The sequence below is a fragment of the Sprattus sprattus genome, assembly GCF_963457725.1.
Source record: "Sprattus sprattus genome assembly, chromosome: 7".
NCBI classification, from domain to species: Eukaryota; Metazoa; Chordata; class Actinopteri; order Clupeiformes; family Clupeidae; genus Sprattus; species Sprattus sprattus.
Genome location: NC_137926.1, coordinates 27,031,052 through 27,038,888, shown reverse-complemented (window position 1 = coordinate 27,038,888; position 7,837 = coordinate 27,031,052). Strand labels below are relative to the sequence as shown.

The following is a 7,837-nucleotide window of genomic DNA, read 5'->3' as shown; positions in this document are numbered from 1 at the left end:
AAGTAATCATTTAGCTTTTGTCAGTGTGCTTGATTTCTATAAGACTATATAATTACCATGTCCTTTTATTAAATGTTCAATTTAGTCATTTTTATGCCATATTTTTTCCATTTTTGCCCTTGGTTATCATCCTACTTATACGTTCTTCATAAGCCTCATTTCATTTTGATACAGTTGAATTCCGTGTTGCTGTAACACCAACTTAAATGTATTAAATGAACTGAGACCATCTGTTCAGTACATGTTGTGAGAAAAGAGAGAGTTGGTATCTGGAATACAGTCAGGGTCATGTGAGAGGTGATGGCCGTATGGAGGCCAGACCTCCTCACAGTTAAGGTCATTGCTCTAAATAGACACTTGAGGTCAGGGACAATCTTGGGAGATGTTGATCTCAGTTTCACTCATGCAAGGAACTGCTGAATGACCCAGCAAATGTACCACGGAATTCATTCAACCAGCATCATTCACTGAGACACACCAAGGAGTCTGGTGAACTTGAGAACAGACAGAACGGAATCCTACCTGCAAAATTGACATGTGTCAAGCTCAGGGTTGACCAGGACAAATTTGCTTGAGGTATTGTGTCTGGCCTTTTGTATTTGCTTAACATTCTCTTTGTATTAAAAGCTCACTATTGAATACTGACATTTCACAACATTTCAGCAGATTTCATCACTAGTTTGGTGTGTGCTTCACGAAAGAGTGGCTGGTGTCTTCCTATCAGTTAGCTAGACTACAAGCCTGGTGGCAAAAACATTATGCTGATTGAATAAGGCTGTGTAAATGTGCTTAGTTTTGTTTCTCAATGTTGCTTGATTGATGAAAAGATATGGTTGAACAATTCACTTTTTTCAGAGCTTTTTTTCCCTGAAAGGTTGCCATTGTAATAAACTTTGGCAGGTATCCAAGAGGCACGATTCTAGAGCCTTCTGACACCAACATTCCATCAGCTCTTCCATCATCTCCCCTACATACGCTTACTTTACCAGGGCATACTGTCAATTGTCATGCTGACCCATGCAATAGAACCCAAGTAAAACCCCCACAGCAGAATCATTCAGCTAGGATAAGCATAACTTTAGTTTGTGTGATCCCATTTTCTTGGAGGAGAATATTTGCAAACAAAATGTGTTGAATGTGCCAATCATTATTAATGTATGAATAGCTCATTTGCATTCACCTTGCATTTAGACAATTTCTAAGAAGGAGACTGTGTAGGGGGGGGAAGAAAATCAATTAAGGCTGTTTGTTGTACAAGTCAAATTAAGGTGATTTATTGTTCAGTTTGTAGTAAGATGTTCAGTAGCTTCTAGGTGTGGTCCTGTCACTCATCTGGCGAAGCAAGATGCTAACACCAGAGTGATGGGGTTGTTGACTAGAGCACACACACTGATATTAATGTGCAAAACAACGTACATTTAAATTATTAAAAGTGTGTCACCACTCTTGCAGATAATGTGATCAAAATGTACGTTCAGGACTTAAATTCAAAGGATGCAGAGTACAACACATGGGGGCCTATTTTGATGGCGAAAACAGCTGGTGGCAGCACACCAAAAAAAAAAAGATTTAATTTTGAATTATTCTGGCAAACAAGCCATTGGCTCTTTGGTGTAGTTGGTGCATTCAGAACCTCAGCATAACCGAACCTTTGAGTGCAAGACTGAGCATTAGATTAACAGGAGAGCGTGGACATAAACAGGCGATAGAGGTATTAATCTGCCTAACACAAGGTTAATGGTGACTGTATGTGTAGACACTGACAATATGGGATATCCCAAAGACAGGGAAGGAAACAGATGTATAAAACGCAAGAGCCTTCATGAAAGGAGAATGCATAAGACATGGGAGGTTGCGAGCTGTGTTTATGTTGATGAATTTTAATACTTGGACCAACCTGAATGCAATCTTTTCTGTATTCTACCGTGGCCAAGAAAATAGATCTTTTGTGAAAAATGCGCTCGTGTAGTGTGGCATTTCTTCTTCTGCCTTAGTGTAATTAGACTACACTATGTGAATAGAAATAACAACAAAATGTCATTGTGTATTAACATGATAGATGACATGGATCCTTTACTGCTAACTGAGCATTTAATTCAAGTGGGACAAATTAAAAGTACCTCTTTCCAGACACTCAAGTGTTGCATGGGGTTTGGCCTTTTTAACATTTTATTCTTTTTTAAAAGCCTGCCAGGATATGTGTTAAATCTAAGGATATCCGAGATAGATTAATTGCATTACCCCATAACACAGGTTTGCCCCTGCTTCCTTGCTACTTCTACTAACATGTAGGCATATTGCACCACTCCTCCAATAAAGGAAATGTGATCTTTTTTGCCAGATAGATAAATCAGTCTTGGGCAGTAATGGTTTATGATTGGCTCATTTAAATGTTCTCTTTCGCCAAGCCTATATCTAAAATTCACGCCTAGGCCCATCAGAAAACGTTCTCTTGGTGTGCAAACTGATACTTGTTTTCCTGGGGGAAGGAACTCAGGCTTGTGTTTACCAAAAAAAAAATGAATACTGGCTTTATAAGAAAGACCACATCTAATAAACAATCTACTAAAATTCCACCATGGTTCACCATGGCTCCATATATCTCTCACTCTGCATGTCTATGAAGGGTCTTCCAGCTGTGGAGAGAACTAGTTATCACCTGGCCATGGGGAAATGGAGTTCCGACTCACAGCATTGTCCTGGTAGGAACAGCAGGCTAGCATTGTCATGCGCAGACACCCACCTCCCCAGATGAGCTTCAGTGCCACATTATTGGCTTCCTGTCAGACATAGGCATGTGGGGGAGTATTGCAGTCCAGTCTCCTCTTGCCCAGGAGAAGAGCAGTTGTGCAGTCATGCTGATGATTTGATTGTGCTCTTTTTTTAACAGATCAAGTAGTTAAGCAGCACTGTTTGTACAGTTTGAAAGTCAGTTTGGTGGCATATACATCCAAAGTTGTTGTTTTTTTTACTTCAATACGTTCAAGGAAAAGTTAAAAAGCATAAAAAACATAAATAGGTGAATATAAATGTACTTTTTAGCTCCCATTTCCCTTTTTTATGTGTTTTGTCCTTCCATTTTCCTAGTGAACATCTGAATGCGTGGAGCGTTGGTCATGCATCAATATGCAAAAACTCAGTTGTTTTGTTTTTGAATATTCGTTAAATACTGTAGTTTATACTCAGAAACACCACATTAGATATCACCAGATACACTTTAATCTCTTGTTACCAGATCATAATAAAAAAAAAAAAAATTCAAATTACCTCTGTTCTGTACTCTTTATAGTATCTGTAATTAAGAAGCCACCATAGATTCAGTGACCTTTAGGGACCCTGAATAACAATATGTTCTATAGTTGGAATCAATAGCAAGGCAGCTGCAGACCACCTAATGAGAAACATGGTATACTGCTTTGTCTCTGCTGTCATAAAGCCATTTACATGAGTGATTAGCATTAACATGTCAAACAGGCATATTCAGCTCATACTCAAACTTCTTGTGCCATTTTCCTGAAATCTACATAATGGAAATAAAAGGGTGTTGCTTTAAAACCCCTGAGCCTGAGAATCAGAAAAGCGTTTGTCTTTATCCCTGAGAAAAGAGACACTTGGCAGTTTCATGTCAGCCAGGCCGAGGAGTGTAACTGAAGGGAAGGTGTGTGGTGACAGAAGTGTTCTGGAGGGGGTAGCAGGCATTGGGCCACTGCCAACACCATGATAAAGCTGCTCACTGAGGTAATAAGCCCTGACAAACAAAAGGGGACGGTTGAATGTGTAAAGTGTGTAGACTAAGTATTTATTTCCCTTTATGTTTGCCACTTTGAATGCTTGACATTTCGCTTTTCATTTCAAATGGCAGATCCTATTTACTTGCTTGCTTATTGGTAATCACAATATGAGCAGAAGACAACAAGGGCCATTTTTAAAACCAACTAGATTGACCAGAAGTAGAATAAATTACGTATAACTTACAGTTACCTTTTTGAGGTTACCGTCACAAAATGAACACAAGCAAATTGTCAAATAAAACATAGGCTTTTATTAATCTGTGACGGTCGTGATGGGACCGCACATGAACAGCACACACCTGCCTCATAATTTGCGACAGCTAGCGCACAACAACACCCGTATTTGCATGCACACCCACACACAAACACAGAAAGATGCACACACTGGATTACACAAACTACACAAACAAAGTAGGCTAGGACACCCATCTTGGTTTCCACCATTTATTCAAGTGTACAGAGTTGGTGCACCAACGGAGTTTAACAAAATATGGATAATGGATTATTCAGGTCATAGGCCGTGTCTATAACCGCACACTTTACGAAGTGCACTGCAATACAGTGCGTAGCGCACACTAAGCACTTAGATCTGTGGTGTGTTCTGTCGCTGATTAGTGGTGTCTCAAATGGAACACTGACGGACACAAATGTGCAAGCCTTTTACCCATAAATCTGTGCGCCAGCTTCCTCCGCCCAACTGGAAATTTTAAACAAAGATGGCGGACCATCCGTGTTTTGTATGTAAATGTACATTTATTGGCGTTTTCTTGCTTAGATTTTTCAAAAGTTACAGAGAAATAGACACTGTACTATCACATAACACAGTGATTGTACAGTAACTAGCAATAATGGTTGAAGTGATTTGCGAGGCGTCAGGCAGCCAACTTTCCAGACTGAAAAGCTCCCGAAAGGGCTCCTCCTCTTCCACTACGTAGCCAAGATAGCGCCCGTTTCGGGCAAGGAGTGTCCAACGTTTCACACTGCATTTTTTGACTGTTTGCAGTGTGCGGCCAGAAACACGGAACATTTTTTTTTACTAGCTGAATTTCACTGCTAATTGTCCAGACTGGAAACAGGATAAGGTCTGAGCCAGATTGGTTTATACATTGATTTTGTAAAATTTCGGTAGTGGTTAATCCTTGGGTTCACCCAGTAGCCTAGTTGGCGATGTGCACAGTAACTCTGCCAGTTAAAGAGTAAATGGGTTTCCCTCTTCCTCTTTTACATATAAATACCATTAGTGTATCAGGTAAGAACAACATGGGGACAATAAAACAATTTAATTCATGCTTCCATAACGATAAAGTAACAGGTATCATGTATTCCCACCTGACTGTAATTAACAGGACGCTACAGAGTGCTAACCTCCGTGACAGGTGTAAAAAAAAATGCAAGGTTTCACACCAGTTAACCTAGCCAGCTATGAACTATCCTAGCTATCACTAGCTTAGGAAACCATCTTAACAGTTGGTAGCTGCAAGTATGTGTTAATATGAACTCATGTTGATATGTTTCAAAATGATCTTAAGGGCTTCTTCCTTTACCTATCATAATTTTATAACTCATAATTATGAGATTAATAAGACTTAACCCAAGACTACAGTGAAGATAAAAGTGAAAATGCAGGGTAGACCGTCCTTGGAGTCTACTGTGCTGGACTTGCCGAGTCCAAACTCCGAAGAACGGCAGACTATAGCTGACATACTCCGTATTGAGAAATGCCCTCGATCTCACTCGAAAACGGCCCTGAAAGAGGTCCTACAGGGGTGGTGGAACATACACAAAGGTGTCGGCCGCCCTACAAAGGGCTGCTAGTTCCTGCGGTGGAAAACCTCATGTATCACTGATTCCTTTGTGGCCTGTCGCTGTTTCATCCTAGGTATGTGGCTGTGACACTCACATATGAAAACATACACAAATATCCCTGCTCCCCTCATCATTTTTCACTCAATCATTTTAAGTGATGGTACGTTTATAAATATACAAAATGTACAAATGTAACAGCTGTCTTTGTATTCACAAATCAAATATATTTAAACCAACAAAACCATATCCGCTTTTGAGAAATCAATTGCATGCCATACTATTTTTATACTATACCATGCATTTTAATTTGCTTTGTCTAAATTAAGAATAGCATACAGCTAATTTTCTATGAATACATAATTAATCATATGTATTTGTGTTGAAGGATCGAGAGATGCAGAAACACCCTCCAGTTTGAAAGAAGAAGAAAGTCATGTCTAAGTCTGACATTTGAAGCTAGAAAGGAAAACATTTCTCTGAGATGTGAACCTGTTCTCTTTACTGAATAATTCTCTTTCTACAAAACGCTTTCTGGAGCTTGAACTCCATTATGCATATGGCACATGTCAACATTTGTCCTATGTATAAATGTTTTGTGAACTTGTTTGTGAACTGTATATACATTTACATATTTATGTATTCCTTCTTTTGTGAACTGTATTTGAATTTGCACGCTATTTCATTTTCTGCACCAATTCGGTTATCTTAATCTCAAATCACAAAAGGTGTTTTTGGAGAAAAAAGGAGCAGCATTTGATGAAAAGTACCCCTTAGGCATGTGGGTGAATATATTCTGGTTTTGGATTTTCTACCAGCGAGTGGCACAGGAAGCATATGAATGAAGGGAAGAATGGATTACACTCATCTTCAACAATGTCAGAATGCAAATGTCATGCAGTCAGTCAAGAAACTGAAGCCTACAAGTTTTCACAACAGGATTCAAAGTATACCTCTAAATACACAATCAAGTACTTCAAGAAAGGCTTCAAGAAACAGTTATTTTTTTAATGCCCTGCAGTCCCCAAAATGTTTGAGACGCAGCTGTGTGGGCGGCTCTATGGCGCAGTTGCTATTATAACGGCAGAAAAAACACACTTGCGCCCAGCGCAAGTGTCAAATGGGTTGGTCCAAAGGAGGTTACTCAGCCATAGGTGTGGTTTGGGCGTAATATGCAATAAACCAATCCGAGTGTCATCTCACATTCCCTTTAAGAGCACGGAGCGCATATTCCATAGCGGCTTGTTATTTTAATGGCGGAATTACCTGGTGGAAGACCGGAAAAGTTCACAGCCAAGGAGACCGACGTGAGATTTACACCAATTTTGTGGCAAGCCATATCACAAGGAAAATAAAGTATTTACCACATGAGGAAATCATTGTGATATCCATATCCAAGATATTTAAAAAATAGGCATACATCTAGCGTACACATTGACCCAAATGATTAAGGTTAATTGAAGCTGCGTGACATTTGATTTATTGTATGGCTTTGTAAAAAGCCGGGAGATACAGTGCCACTTTAAAGTATGTGAACCCCTTGACCATTTAAGCTTTTTCTGTTGTTTTACCATGATTTTTCATTTTTTTATCACCAATTTTCCATAGATGAAATGTCAGGTTTATGTTTATCATTTGCATGTACTTGTTTAGAGGAAATTGTTTGAGTAGCCGAAAAACTACATGAAACATGGAATTAGTCCATTTCAAAAGTAAGTGAACCCCCAGCTGAATTGATAAAGTCAAGCAGGTAACAGATTCAGTGAAACTTATTTGGGTGATTAATTAGTCAATTGAGCAAACCGATCATCTGAGACATCCTTAGGGAAAGGTTTGGGCAACACAGATTAAAAGAGAGAGGAAACCAACCAAACTACTGTAGTGCCAAGGTGTACCCACACAGATCAACAATGCCGAGAGGAAACGAGATATCCGAGAACATCAGGAAGAAGGTACTGACAGCCCATCAGTCTTGGGAAAGCTATAAGACCATCTCCAAAACATTCCAGCTCCATCCATCCATCCAAGACAAATAATTTTGAAATGGAGGGCATTCAACATGACTGCATCTCTGCCTAGAAGTGGACGCCCATCAAGACCATCACCAAGAAGCACCAGAAGAAGAATAAATCAGGTAAAAGTCAACCCACACATCACCTCTAAAGAGTTTATGACCTTTCTGGCAGCATCTGGGGTAAATGTACATGGGTCTACAATCAGACGAAAATTGTTGGTTTTGATCG

At 39.5% G+C, this 7,837-nt stretch overlaps 1 long non-coding RNA gene across 1 annotated transcript; it reads left to right on the top strand.

Moving 5' to 3' along the window:
* The first annotated feature begins 5,380 nt into the window (after nt 1-5,380).
* Nucleotides 5,381-6,203, top strand: LOC308367662. The gene is made up of 2 exons (XR_013968717.1): nt 5,381-5,670; nt 5,983-6,203. It is a non-coding gene; the product is annotated as an uncharacterized lncRNA (long non-coding RNA).
* The last annotated feature ends 1,634 nt before the right edge of the window (nt 6,204-7,837 follow it).